The sequence below is a fragment of the Nansenia antarctica genome (genome assembly GCF_963989245.1).
Source record: "Nansenia antarctica genome assembly, chromosome: 8".
Classification (NCBI taxonomy): domain Eukaryota; kingdom Metazoa; phylum Chordata; class Actinopteri; order Argentiniformes; family Microstomatidae; genus Nansenia; species Nansenia antarctica.
The window spans coordinates 43,204,702-43,218,981 of NC_137678.1; positions in this window are offsets into that span (position 1 = coordinate 43,204,702).

Genomic DNA, 14,280 nt, shown 5'->3' on the forward strand with positions numbered 1-14,280 from the left:
GCACAGGACTGTCTTCAGGTTTGCCAGGTGTGTCCCATCATCAACTCCAGTGATAATGATGTCGTCCAGATAGCATTGTGTGCCCGGTATCCCTTGGAGTACTTGATCCATAGCACGTTGCGATATCGCTGGGGCACTAGATATACCAAAGACCAATCTGTTGTACTGGTAAAGGCCTTTGGTGGTGTTTATGGTCAGGTACTTTCTTGATGACTCCTCCACCTCCATCTGCAAGTATGCCTGAGCAAGGTCTATCTTTGAGAAACGCTCTCCCCCCGCCAGGGACGCAAAGATATCATCTATGCGTGGGAGGGGATACTGATCTGCATGCAGGACAGGATTTACTGTGACCTTGAAATCACCACAGATTCGTACCGCACCCGTCTTCTTGACTACGGGCACAATAGGTGTTGCCCAGTCACACCAGTCGACCTGGGAGAGAATACCTTGGTCCTCCAAGTGCTGGAGCTCCGCCTCCACCTTGGGGCGAAGGGCGTAGGGCACCGGACGAGCCTTGTGAAACTTGGGTTTTGCATCATCCTCGAGTACGACCTGTGCTTTCATGTGTTTCAGGGTGCCTATTCCGTCTTGGAAAACCTGTGCAGACTGTGTCAGTATCTGTGCCAGACTTTCCTTTGTAGTGCTGTTGTTTTGTTTTGAGGTGATCTGCATTGCCTTTATTGACTGCCAATTAAGCTGGATACTTCTTAGCCATTCACGTCCAAATAAGGGTACCCCCACACATTGCAGCACATACAACTCCAACCTCTGTGTCATTCTCATTCTTCACTTTCACTTTCAGTTTTCCCATGGGAGATATTTTCTCACCTGTGTACGTTTTCAACATCACTGAGGTAGGTTTTAGTTTCAGATTTGAAAAGTTCCTCACATAGTCTTTGTGGGAAATTATTGAGAGGGCAGATCCAGTATCTAACTCCATCTTCAATTTCACTCCCTCTACCTCAGGTGTCACCCATATGATTTTACGACCTGTCTCTTTAAGAGAGTGAAGTTCGAGGCATGACAACTCAACACTTGAATCACTTGAATCAGTTTCACTAACCTGGTGTACATTTCTGTCTCTCTTTCCTGTTTTCTTTTGGTATGATGTCTTATCACATGGCTTTGATTTGCACATTTTCTGTATGTGTCCTCTTTTGTTGCACTGTCCACTACAGTCTTTATCTTTGAACCAGCAATCAACTGGGTCATGTGACTTGTTCCCACACCGATAGCATGACATTGGCTTGTCATCCCTTTTTGTGTGCATTTTATTCACTGAGCATTCTCCCTATATTTCTTTTGCAGTTGAACCGAGTCTTTTGCAACAGTTTCCATTGACACGGCGATGTCACACAGTCATGTCAAGATGTCTTCAATGGTCTCCAGTGTCAGATTATTTTTGGTCAAGAGCCTTTTTTGCGTGCCTTCATTGTGCAATCCGCAGACGAGCCTGTCTCTGAGCGCATCCGATAGTCCCGCCCCAAATTCACAGTGTTCAGCCAGTCTACTTTGTCAGTCAGTTTTGTGTTGATCTCTCTTATGAAATCGGAAACGTTCGGCTATCACTAATGGCTTCGGATTCAAGTGGCCTTTCAGCAAATCTACATTCTCTTCAAAAGTCTTTTGTGCTGGCTTTTCCGGCGCTGTGAGGTTACGCAGCAAATTATATGCCTTTGCCCCCATCAAACTCAAAAGCACGGCAACTTTCTTCGTCATCATCTTTGACTCCATTAGGCACACACTATTGCTCGAGTCTCTCCACATAAGTAGACCAATCTTCTACCGTACCGTCAAAACAGTCCATTTGTCCAAAAGGTCCAGCCATTTTCACTTAGTTCCTCTTAGTTTACTCACTTTTCTTTCAATTCTCTCCCGTCTTCTGCAACCTTGCACTGCGGGGATCGTTACGATTCTCGTCGCCACTTCTGTTACGTCTTCTGCCTGGACTAACAGTAATAAGGATGCATGAACAAGGAGCTACAGTTTTCACATCTTTACTGTCAACGTCAAGTTCAACAACACATGTACATATCAATACGCACCAACATAACATCCACATATCAATGCGCACCCACAGTATAGCAAAAACATAAAATAGTCCCATGCCTATTGCATACATAACAGACACACAGCACACAGCTCTAATGACCTTTTCACCACACCACTGTGTGTGTGTGTGTATGTGTGTGTGTGTGTGTGTATGTCTGAGAGAGAGATAGTGTACGTGCAGGCCAGGAAAGTGTATGAGTGAGCGTGTGTGTGTGTGTGTGTGTGTGTGTCAGAGAGAGAGAGATAGGATACATGCAAGGACGTGTGTGAGTGTGTGTGTGTGTGTGTGTGTGCGTGTGTGCGTTTGGAAGTGGTAGGGGGGTGTCCGCGGCTGTGAATGATGACACGGAAATACAAGACAACTACCAATTAAAACTGTCAGAGGCAGATTGTTCCCGTGGTTTTGGCAGTCCCCTCACGAAGGGGCTGATTTTCCCTTACAGGCCTCGCAATGCAATTAGAAGTGTGGGTGTGGCTGGCCTGAGATTACTGAGTGTGGCATTGTCTTCCTCTCCATTATGTATTTATAACTGCTATTGTGCGAACGCTGCTCCGAGGGAAGGGGCCATTAAGAAGCTCCAACACACACTGCTCAGGCAGGAGGACTCACAGGCCACCAATTAAACACGCACGCACGCATACACACACACACGCAGGCACACACACACACACACGCACGCACACACAGACAGACAGACAGACATGCAGACAGACACGCAGGCACACACACACAGACACGCAGATACACACACACACACACACACACACACACACACACACACACATACATACATACACACATACATACACACACACACACACACACACAGACACACAGAAACACTCACACACACACACACAATCTCACACAACTTACAAACTGTCAGTCCACATTTAGGATTGAGACCCTCTTCTCTCTCCACTGGAATGTAATGGCTGGAGGACATTTCATTTGCCAACCACCATGAGTAATAACTTTTTCAGCTGTACCCATATACTGTCAATGCATGCATCATTTAATTGCTATTCCACATCATTTTCAATGCCGGATTTGACAGGACAAACCATAGTAATACACTTCTTCCATTCCCAAAAAAGAAAGTGAGAGACAGAGAGAGAGAGACAGAGTAACAGGAGAAAAAGGAACAAAAGAGAAACAAGCAATGAGAAGGAAGCGTACCCTGGTGAGAGGGAAAGCTCAGCGATCGATGCGTTTCCGTCCAGCTGCTTGGAGCTAAAGAGGCAACCGAGAGAGAGCTTGGCAGGACACCAGGCTTTACCACACAACGGTGCCCTCTCACACACACTCAGCTCTATACACTGCTCTATAGGGATCGATCATGTCCGGGGGGGTGTGAGGGGTGTGTGTGTGTGTGTGTGTGTGTGTGTGTGTGTTTGTACGTATACATGTACGTGCAAGTGTACGTGTGTATGTGTGTCTCTGTATGTGGGATATCTCAGGATTCAACAGCACTGTATTACACTATATTGCACCATCCAAGTAACAATTTGGTTTCTTCCTAACTTTAAATACTGTAGACTGTCTGCCTAACCAGCAGCTATCCCTGGGATTTCTTCTCGAGAGCAGCTGCCCAAAACAATAGTCATCTAGTATTCCAGAAGTCTGAAATAGTGTGACTGCACGGCTAAACAGTTGTTATCCAAGGGTTTCAACGAATTAGGCTGGCAAAACATGAGTCAGGCCTAAATCTGCATACATATACAGTATCTAGTGATTTTGTCTTGAGACTCCGCCATGGTTGCCATGGTTGCCATCAGTAGCATGCTCATGGGAGTTTCTACCCCACTACTTGTAGTGTTCAGTTAAGTTTGGTGGTGCGCCTTTGCACTCTTTGCACTCGATCAAATTTCTCCTTTCATGACTTTTCCTAGATATGTGCATTCTACCACCCCAGTATCCTTACATTTTCAATATCACTTCAGGATAAGCTAGTATAAAGCTATTTTGCAGTTTTTATGTGTAGGAGGCCAAACTTCCTGCCAAACTTCCTACCGAAACAGTAGGGACCAAAGCATGCACTGGAAGTAGGATTATATACTGTTTGGGAATTCTTGGATTCAGGTGTGATGTGTAAAGTGAAGAGATGAGATCACCAGAGTCTTTCAATGTGATGATACAATGTGTGTACGAGGGAGAGACGCTGCATACATGAGGGTACATCAGGGATGAGCTCCCAACGGCTGTCAGAACGGCAGAGTCACTACCCATCTTCCGTCGTAGACTGAAGACCCATCTCTTCAGGTTACATCTTAACTGCTCCTCCTGAGAAATCTTCCGACCCTCAGCACTACGTCTCCTAAAGACACCCGCTTTCCCCTCTTCTGTGTCCCTAAGAACTTCTATTGCCCCCCTTGTACTGTTTCTCAGTTTCTCCAGTAAAAATAAATAAAAATAAAATAAAAATAAAAAGGTTTTAGTAGAAGGCGATAGGGAGAAGGTTTTTCCTTCTAGCAGTGGCCCCGGGCCCGAGCTAGAGTACTCTTCCTTCAACGAATGATGGATTGCTGATTCACATGCTTAGTATTCAAATGTATTGATTGTAAGTCGCTTTGGAATAAGGCGTCTGCTAAATGCCAAAAATGTAAAATGTAAAAGGGATCTCAACAGAAGAAGACCGGTCCTCAGTTTTAACAATCAAACAATCAATGACGAGCAGTCAATATAAAATGACAAGCAAATCGGAGGCAGCACATCTAATGAACCCATTCCCGCTCTTTCTCTCTGTCTTACAGTATCATAATGTGACATCAGCTGGTTAAAGGGGGAACAAGTCGGCAGCCGATCAAATGTTCAGACTTTTATTCAGAAAACGTCTCAACGTTGTTGAAAATCAATGACACACTCGCTAGTCAAGCCAAAACATTGCAATGCAATGGTTTCGGTGAGTAATCCCCACTACACTTCACTATCTAGGGAGTAGTGGGGATTACTCACCGAATCTATTGCATTACAATATTTTGTTTCAAGTTGCCGACTTATTTCCACTTTCACCAGCTGCTATCACATATGAGTAGCTAATAGGGGTGTATCTAGGGTAGCCAATAGGGGTGTAGGGAGTAGAATATATACTTGTATATGTATCCATTTATAGGACTTGCTGATATAGCACTTGTATTCTGGTATCCAGATGAGACTTGTGATTGGACAACAGTGGGTTTGATGTAAATGGTTACAATAAGAGGGGCGCATTCCTAGAAGGAATTTCTGTTATTTCCCAAAGCATGTATGGTTCATATTTGACCTAACACACAATCAAAGATGAATCATTTTTCTATACAGGCTCTGTGGACATTTTAAAAGACGAGCTTAACACATACCTTTACTGGAAGGCTTTTAGCTTGTATTTGGGTAATGTATTTCTACTCATTTGTTTTAATACATTTTAATTTATGCTGTTGTGATTTGTTTTTGTTTTAATGCTTTTAATGCAATTTGAATGTACTTGAGCTGCATTTTATGTATGAAAGGTGGTGTAGGGGCGGTGGTGGTACAGGAGGTAGAGCCGGCGTCTAATGATCGCAAGGTTGGCAAGATACTTAACCGCAAATTGCTCCCAATGAGCGGGCCGGTGCCTTGCATGGGAGCTTGCCGCCATTGGTGTATGAATGTGTGAATGGGTGAATGAGAGGCCATTGTAAAGCGCTTTGGAATAAGACGCTATATACATAAGTCAGTCCATTTACCATTAAAGGTGCTGTACAAATAAAGCTTATTATTATTTTTATTTTCTTCTTCTTCTTCTTCTTCTTCTTCTTCTTCTTCTTCTTCTTCTTCTTCTTCTTCTTCTTCTTCTTCTTCTTCTTCTTCTTCTTCTTCTTCTTCTTCTTCTTCTTCTTCTTCTTCTTCTTCTTCTTCTTCTTCTTCTTCTTCTTCTTCTTCTTCTTCTTCTTCTTCTTCTTCTTCTTCTTCTCATAATCTTGTAGAGTTTCAGAAAAGCTTTGAGGTGAGGTAAACCTAGACTGCTGCAGCTGCGTGTTGTCTGCTGACTCCTTTCATCTGTCTGAGGTGAAGGAGACGGAGTGGGGGAGGAGGGAGGAGGGGCCCAGCGTACTTCTGATCTAAACATGGCAGCAGGCACATCGCACATCCATACACAAGTCAAGGGGTGAGACACAGAGGATACTGGGTGCAACCTGTATAGAAATAATGTTGTTTTAAAACTAACGTTTACTAGCTTTTGACTGAACCCGCTTCAGAATCCAAACTGTCTACATTCAATGTTTCCAATGCTGCCACGGCAATTTTAAAGTGTGTGTGTATGTGTGTGTGTGTGTGTGGGGGGGGTTATGGTACCTTTCCCAAACCTAGGTACTCATTCTAAACGTAGCCAATCAAAAGGGGATGTGTAGTAATGAAGACTAAAGGCTCTGAGAGGGAGAGAGCTTTTAGGGGGGACCGGTAAAGCGCTCTCCGCTACCACACAGCCCTACAGATCAGCTAGCCTCCGTCACTATGGAAACCTTACAGTTTCCACATGCGCACACGCACAAGCATGCACATACAGTACATACATACACAGAGACACACACACACACACACAGTTCTAAAAAAGATATCATTTAAGTGCTACTTGTGATTTCCTGCTTTTTGACAATGCCTGGCCTCCGTGCAGAGTGGTGTGATGGCTTTTACCTGATGCGCTACAATAGATCCCTTTGTTACACGATCATAGTGGCCAGACCCCCCAAATTATTTTAGTATTCATTATTATTTTGTATCAGACGGTGGTACATTGTATGACAGCTTCCGGGAAAACTTTTTAGAGTCACTTGTTCCCTCTACCTTTAGAGTTAATCCTGACCTGATCCCTGTGACATTGTCAGTTAGGACCTCCTGTTTCCTGGTCAGCTCAGGGTGACCTCTCTGGATAGCTGGGGTGCATGAGCAGTGTGGGCAGAAATAGCTAGAACCGCCCACATCAACCACACACACACTCGCACGCAGGGAACCACACGCGCGCGCTCGTACGCACGCAACCGCACGCTCCCACGCTTCCACGCACGCACGCACAGACAGTAGTAGAGATGAAGGAAGGGAAGGCGAGTTTGGTCCCCCTGCAGCATTTCCAAGCTGCTGAATCGACTTGCGCCTCCTGCCAACACCCACATGAACCCGTCAGCTTGGGATCTGATAAAGAAAGAAAAATAGAGAGATCTTCTGTAGAGCACCAGATGATAAGACTCACCTACACAGCAAAACAAGGCCCAGATCTTCAAAAGGGCCCCAGTAATACTCCTATACTCCACCTTCAGTGAAGCTCAGGCAGACACACATCTCCAACTCTCTGTCAAGCCAAGCTGGGCCTTTGAGGATTGCGCTTCAATTGGTGACCCCATTGCGATCTCTCTCTCTCTCTCTCGCTCTCTCTTTCTCTCTCTCTTTCTCTCTGTCTCTCTCTCTCCCTCTCTCTTTCTCTCTCTCTCTCTCTCTCTCTCTCTCTCTTAGGGCATCCAATCCAAGTCTCTCTGTGTGTGTGTGTGTGTGTGTGTGTGTGTGCATGTGCTTGTGTGTGTGTGTGTGTGTGTGTGTGTGTGTGTGTGAATGTGTGTGTGTCAGTGCTTGTGTGCGTGTGTGGGTGTGTGTGTGTCTGTGTGTGTGCATGTGTATGTGAGTGCTGCTTGAACTATGGATTATCTTTGTTGATATCAGACTAACGAAAAGCCGCGGGCCGCATATCATCAGGCTGGCAGGCCGTCCAGCGCGTATAGATCTCATCACTCAGACACAGATAAGAGAAACAGTCTGCCTATGGATTTTCTCTTAAGATGAACAGACTACTGTACGGTAATTCTGCTCTTAAACTGCAGCTAAAGTAGAGTAGCACTGCTAGTGCTACTGGGGTCCAGAACTAGAGTCCAAGGGCCAATCCCAATTCACCCCTACGGCTTCGTTTTCACCCCTATGGCTTCGTTTTGCACGTTCACGTTTAGGGTAGGGGTGTCCCAATTCATATTTCATTGAGGGCGAGGGGTAAGGGGGAGGGCTATCCACGGCTTCGTTTCGAGCGATTTCAGGACCAGACTAGCTTCGAAGCCATACCCCTTGATGTCAGCATGCATTGCGAATCATCTACAGAAATGTTATGTCGCTCTATTCAATGCGGAAATGTCATTTACTTTCTCTGTAATTACTTATTAATAAAGATTAGAAAAATGATGATAACCATCTTATTATCTTAGTTTAATGTCATTACAATGCATTATAGACCTTTTCTTTATAACAAGCATAACATAAACTCGCTTTTATGTCGAGGTGCTGTGTCTAACGTTACAGGCTGATTTGTGGACAGTCGCGCATATTTTTGATGTCTAATGTCTGATGTACTAATGTCATTTCAATGCATTATAGACCTTTTCTTAACAACAAGCATAACAAAAAAATCACTGTTATGCCGAGGTGCCTATGCTTGTGCCTTAACATAGAAAGTTCCACAGTCCAGCGCACTCGGGTTTAGCAGTACAGTAGAGGACTGGTAGCCTACCTGATCACTTCCATTAGACTACCAAAGCAGGACACCGGAGGACTCATATCTGCGCGTTTGTCACAGGGTCACAGTCACCCTGTTCCTCTGCCCCGGCGTCAGTCCAATGGAATCGTCAAGCACAGCCTTCCCCATAGAAATACATCGGTAATTAACATTTCAGAGATGTACAATCATGTTTATTTAGAAATAAATTGTGGTGTTTGACGGCGGATGATGGTAGACATAAAGTTATCTATCTAAAGCTGATATGTGCATGATAGGCGCGAATTTCCCCCCCTTGGTGGTATATGACGCTATAGTTGTATTGCGGCACTTATTATACCAAAACAACTCGCAATCTAATCCGAGCAGTTGTTATTATGTAATATTATCGATGGATGTGCCATTTTTGATGGAGGGCAGTGAGCGGGAGACTCATTAATTAATGCAGTGGACAGCGGCTGTTTCTCCAGCGTTCCTGTCACATCGGATTTCAGAACATCATAAAAATAAATCTGTAAGTCATGCATTTTTCCATGTTTCTCATTCATGACGCCGTAAATGTAACTAAAGTTCAGCCGCGAAGTTGTTGCACTGTTGTCCTAAATCAGTGCAGACTGGCAGGGTAGGAGCACAGGTTTCATACAGGTTAGAGCGCCGTTATTCTGTCATGGTCTGATAATGAAGCATTCTTCTTTTTTATTTGATGACTTGTTTGATCGATTGACAGCGTAAAAGTGAAGTTGTGAATGAATCGCAAGCGTCAATGCTTTTCTACGATACTACTGATGACGTATCAGTCTTGAAGGGTTGTCCCATTTCATAGGGGTAGATTTCAACCCCGACGGCTTGTGGCTCTGTTCGAAGGTCTTGGCTCGAAATCGAGTGGCACTCGAAAACGAGCCATAGGGGTAGAAAAGGGAATCGGGATTGGGCCTAAATTATAGTCTCTCCTCTATAAACACAGTGATGTAGTCGACTAGTAGAGGTCTAAACTATAGACTCTATAAACACAGTGCTGTAGTAGACTAGTAGAGGACTAAACTTATTTTTCTATTGGATGCTATTGGAACTGTGAATGTTATGTTTATATTTAAAGGAGAATAAATCCATATTTTTGTTGCAATTCTACCTGGACTGGATATACGATTTTGTTGGTTTGAATATTTGGATGTGCGTCAAAACCCCTGCCTTGCCTGGACGGTGGTTACTTAATTGTTTGAAGCCACTACAGTCGTGCAAAACCTGGTGGGAATAGGATCGAGAGAGCATGCAGACGACTGAAGTTGTGAAACGACTTGGCTCAGAGTCTCTGTGTCAACTGGTGCAAACAAGCTCATAACACTGCTTCATGGAGGAAGGGGGTTATCAAACAAGCTCATAACATTGCTGCATGGAGGAAGGGGGTTATCAAACAAGCTCATAACATTGCTGCATGGAGGAAGGGGGTTATCAAGCAACACATTGAGGTCTTGCCTGAGTGATACTCATCCTAATGTCAGTTATCTTGTCTATAAAAAAGGCTTCAAATCCATCACACTTTAGAGAACATGTTGACAGGTGTGTAGGAGGCGGGGTTTATGAAGCTGTCAATCGTTGAAAAGAGCGCCCGGGAGGTGTTTTGATTTCTAGAAATCAATACCGAGGAGTGATCTCTCCTAGCATTTCTTATTGTCTTATTATTGACTAGTACAGGTCTAAACTATAGACTATAAACCCAGTGCTGTGGTAGACTAGTAGAGGTCTAAACTATAGACTCTATAAACCCAGTGCTGTGGTAACGTTTGGCTTGTGTGCGGCTGTGGGGGGATCAAACTCAGCCGATCAGAACCCTTCCACATCATTGGACAGGGCCATCTCTTATCTCCAGCATGTGGAGAGGCTTTCCCTTCTAATGCCACCCCGCCTCGCTCCCCCCTTCCCTCTCCAGCAACAACTCCACCCCCCCCCCCTCCTCTCTCTCTCTCTCTCTCTCTGACTCTTTTAACCCGATTTCCATTTTTCTCTTTCACTTCCCTCTCTCCTCCTCTTAACTTTACCCTGCCGTCTAGCATAGTCAATCTCTCCCCTCCCCTCCTCTCTCTCTCTCTCTCTCTCTCCTCTATATCGTTTTTTTCAGCATGACTCCAGTCCCGTCTAGTCAGTTATGCTTTGCTGAGGTGTGTGATAGCGCTCTGTACGCTACACTGGAGAGGAGGAGAGGAGAGGCCTGCTCACACCATCGCATCTGCACAGAATCCTAATGTGTGTGAGCGGGGTGCATGTGTATAGGTATGTGTGTGTGTGTGTGTGTGTGTGTGTGTGTGTGTGTGGTTGTGTGTGTGCGAACGACAGTGGAAATGAGAATCAAGTGGAGGTAAAGCACTCGCGACACGGCCGCAGGCAGGGCCTCAAAAAGGCAAATCATAGAACTGATGATTTTTTATTTTCTCTCCTTTTCACTCCTTCCTCGAAAAGGGTGAGGCTGAGAAGGAGGGGTGAAGGTGGGGGAGGACCCGATCATTTGATTTCTAATCCTCCCCTTTTGCATGAAAAAGGAAGTGAGGGTTGCCAGTGTTGGCTGGGGGGCGAAGAAAATAACGTAATATAACGCAAATGAAAAAGGACACGGAGAAGAGATCAACAGTTGCCGGCGGAGACCCTGGTTAATCAAGACTCATTACAGAGAGGGCCTGAGGCGTCCCGCTCATACATGGACCATCAGCACACGTCCACATGTTCATACAGGCCTGAACACCCAGACCCCAGGGCAGCGTGTCTGAGCAGGAACGGAATCCACATTTCATACAGTATTCCCATGCGCGCACGCACGCACGTAGTATATATGGTAGTATAGTTAGTATAGTAGTTAGTATATGGTAGTATGGTAGTATAGTTAGTATAGTAATTAGTATATGGTAGTATGGTAGTATAGTAGTAAGTATATGGTAGTATAGTAGTATAGTTAGTATATGGTAGTATGGTAGTGTAGTAGTTAGATTCAGGAGGCAATATTGTGTTGAATATGTGTTGTAGCTTGATGTGAGGCATCAAACAGGTAAACAATGGGCTTGTCACATTCCCAGCCCTGCCTGAGGATGTGCCTGACTTCCTGACCAACTTCCATTTCCCCAAATGTCAAACCTCCATTTCCCTCCAAGAAAAATCATCAACACCATATTCTCATTTATTTATTCGCTCATCATCACGGCGGGCAAATTGCTTTGTAAATGGCATGGTTCCCTCCCCTGTAAATACAATCTCACTGGAGATAATAATAATCTCTTTGTTTGCTTGACCAGAAGCTCTCGAAACGTTTCCTTGATTCAATTACGGCGGCGGCGTTAGGGAGAGGAGAGGAACGAAGCCGGGCCCTAAACGCCACCCCTGTTAATGACATTCAAATTGATCATTGCCACATATTGCTACGGTGTAGCCCGTTTCAAATAGGGGGTAATGAAAAGAAGAGCTCTCCATTAGGAGGAGCGTAACTAAACATGACACCTCCGCACTGGAATTATACAGGCCCAGATCTGCTGAATTATACAGGCCCAGATCTACTGCAGCTGAATTATACAGGCCCAGATCTACGACTGCTGCTGAATTATACAGGCCCGGATCTACGACTGCTGAATTATACAGGCCCAGATCTACTACTGCTGCTTCACATACTGTATGAAATGTAATTCAATGCAGCCAACCAGAGGAGCTACAGTATAACACCTCCACCATCACCACTACCACCACCGCCACCACCACCACCTCCACCTCCACCACCACCTCCACCTCCACCACCACCACCACCACCTCCACCACCACCTCCACCTCCACCACTACCACCACCACCACCACCACCTCCACCTCCACCACCACCCCCACCTCCACCTCCACCACTACCACCACCACCACCTCCACCACCACCTCCACCTCCACCTCCACCACCTCCACCACCACCTCCACCTCAACCACCACCACCACCCCCAACTCCACCACCACCCCCACCTCCACCACCACCACCACCACCACCTCCACCACCACCACCACCTCCACAACCACCACCTCCACCTCCACCATCACCACCACCTCCTCCACCACCAGTACCACTACCACTACCACCACCACCACCACCACCACCACCTCCACCACCACCACCTCCACCAATACTACCACCACCACCACCACCACCACCACCAACCCCAACCACCACCAAATTCTACACATTGCATTTCCTTCACCTCCACCACCACCACCACCACCCCCAACCACCACCACCTCCACCATTTCCTTCAACTGCCTGGCCTAGCTCGCCGTATCAGTAGACTCACATCTCCACCGGTTTACACCACTATCAACCACTTGTATATCCCACCGCTTAAGAAAACCTCCTCCAGGAAGCTTTTCCCTCATCCACCGATAAAGCGGGCCATCTATGACAATATAGCCCCGCTCTCCATCTGAAGTAGCACACAAACAGCGTCTAAAGAGCCTCTAAACACACCAACACAGGCTGAGGGTAACAGCTCTCCAGAAAGAGCCTTGGATAGAGAATACCCTGAATCATATAATCACATTACAGTGGTACTCACATGGGTCTATGCTACCGCACCAGAGGAATACCAACCAACTGAACAAGGGACCGAATGAATAATGATGTGTGATTCATGCATATGGATCACATGTATATATGTATGAACAATGCACTTGGCCGGGGGTGGGGTGGGGGGGGGTTGGGATGGGGATGGGGGGGGGTTGTGGTTGGCCTGCAGCTGCTGTGGGGTGGAACAGCATTCACTGACACAGTTGAAGGGATCACATATAGGAGCCCCTGCTGAGGGAGAGGGGGGGGGGTCCTATACTGTATGTGTTCCTATATGTGTGCTTTTTGGCAATGAACGATGTCTTGCCATGCCCCAATAAAGCTTATTGGATTGAATTGGTGAGAGCGAGGGAAAGAGAGAGAGGGGGAGAGAGAGAGAGAGAGAGAGAGAGAGAGAGAGAGAGAGAGAGAGAGAGAGAGAGAGAGAAAGAGAGACGGGGAGGGAGAGAGAAAAAGAAAGAGAGAGAGAGAGAAAGAAAGACAGAGAGGGAGGGAGAGAGAGAGAGAGAGACAAAGACAGAGAGGGAGGGAGAGAGAGAGAGAGACACACACACAGAGACAGACAGACGGACCGAGAAGCGACAAGAAAAAAGGTGATTTTTCGCTCCGTTGTATGGCTCTCTTCATTGCTTTACTTCAATATACCCCCTGCCTCCTCTCATCTCCCTCCATCTCCCCACTGATCTCAGACGCGAGGCACCCCGTCTGATTGTAACCTTTGGAAAAAATCATTTCTTTTCCACACCTGGTGGAAAGCACTAGTTTCCCTTCCTTACCTCCCATTCGCCCCCAACCCCCCCCGCCCCACCCCGCCCCCTGCCGTCTTCTGACACACTGCCTCCCTCTCCCTCCAAGCCCCCAAGCAGAGGCAGTTGCCAGGGCCCCCCTCTTCTGCATCTCCAGGGGTAGCCAGACAAATGGACATAGCAACCAGGAGCGTTTGCACGACAACCGGAGCAAGTGTTCATTGTCGACTACACTGGGGGGGGAGTCTGCCACCAGCTGTAGAGAGACACGTAACCAGACCTATAGACAGGATCACACAGAGAGAGAGACACGTAACCAGACCTATAGACAGGATCACACAGAGAGAGAGACAGGTAACCAGACCTATAGACATGATCACACAGAGAGACACGTAACCAGACCTATAGACAGGATCACACA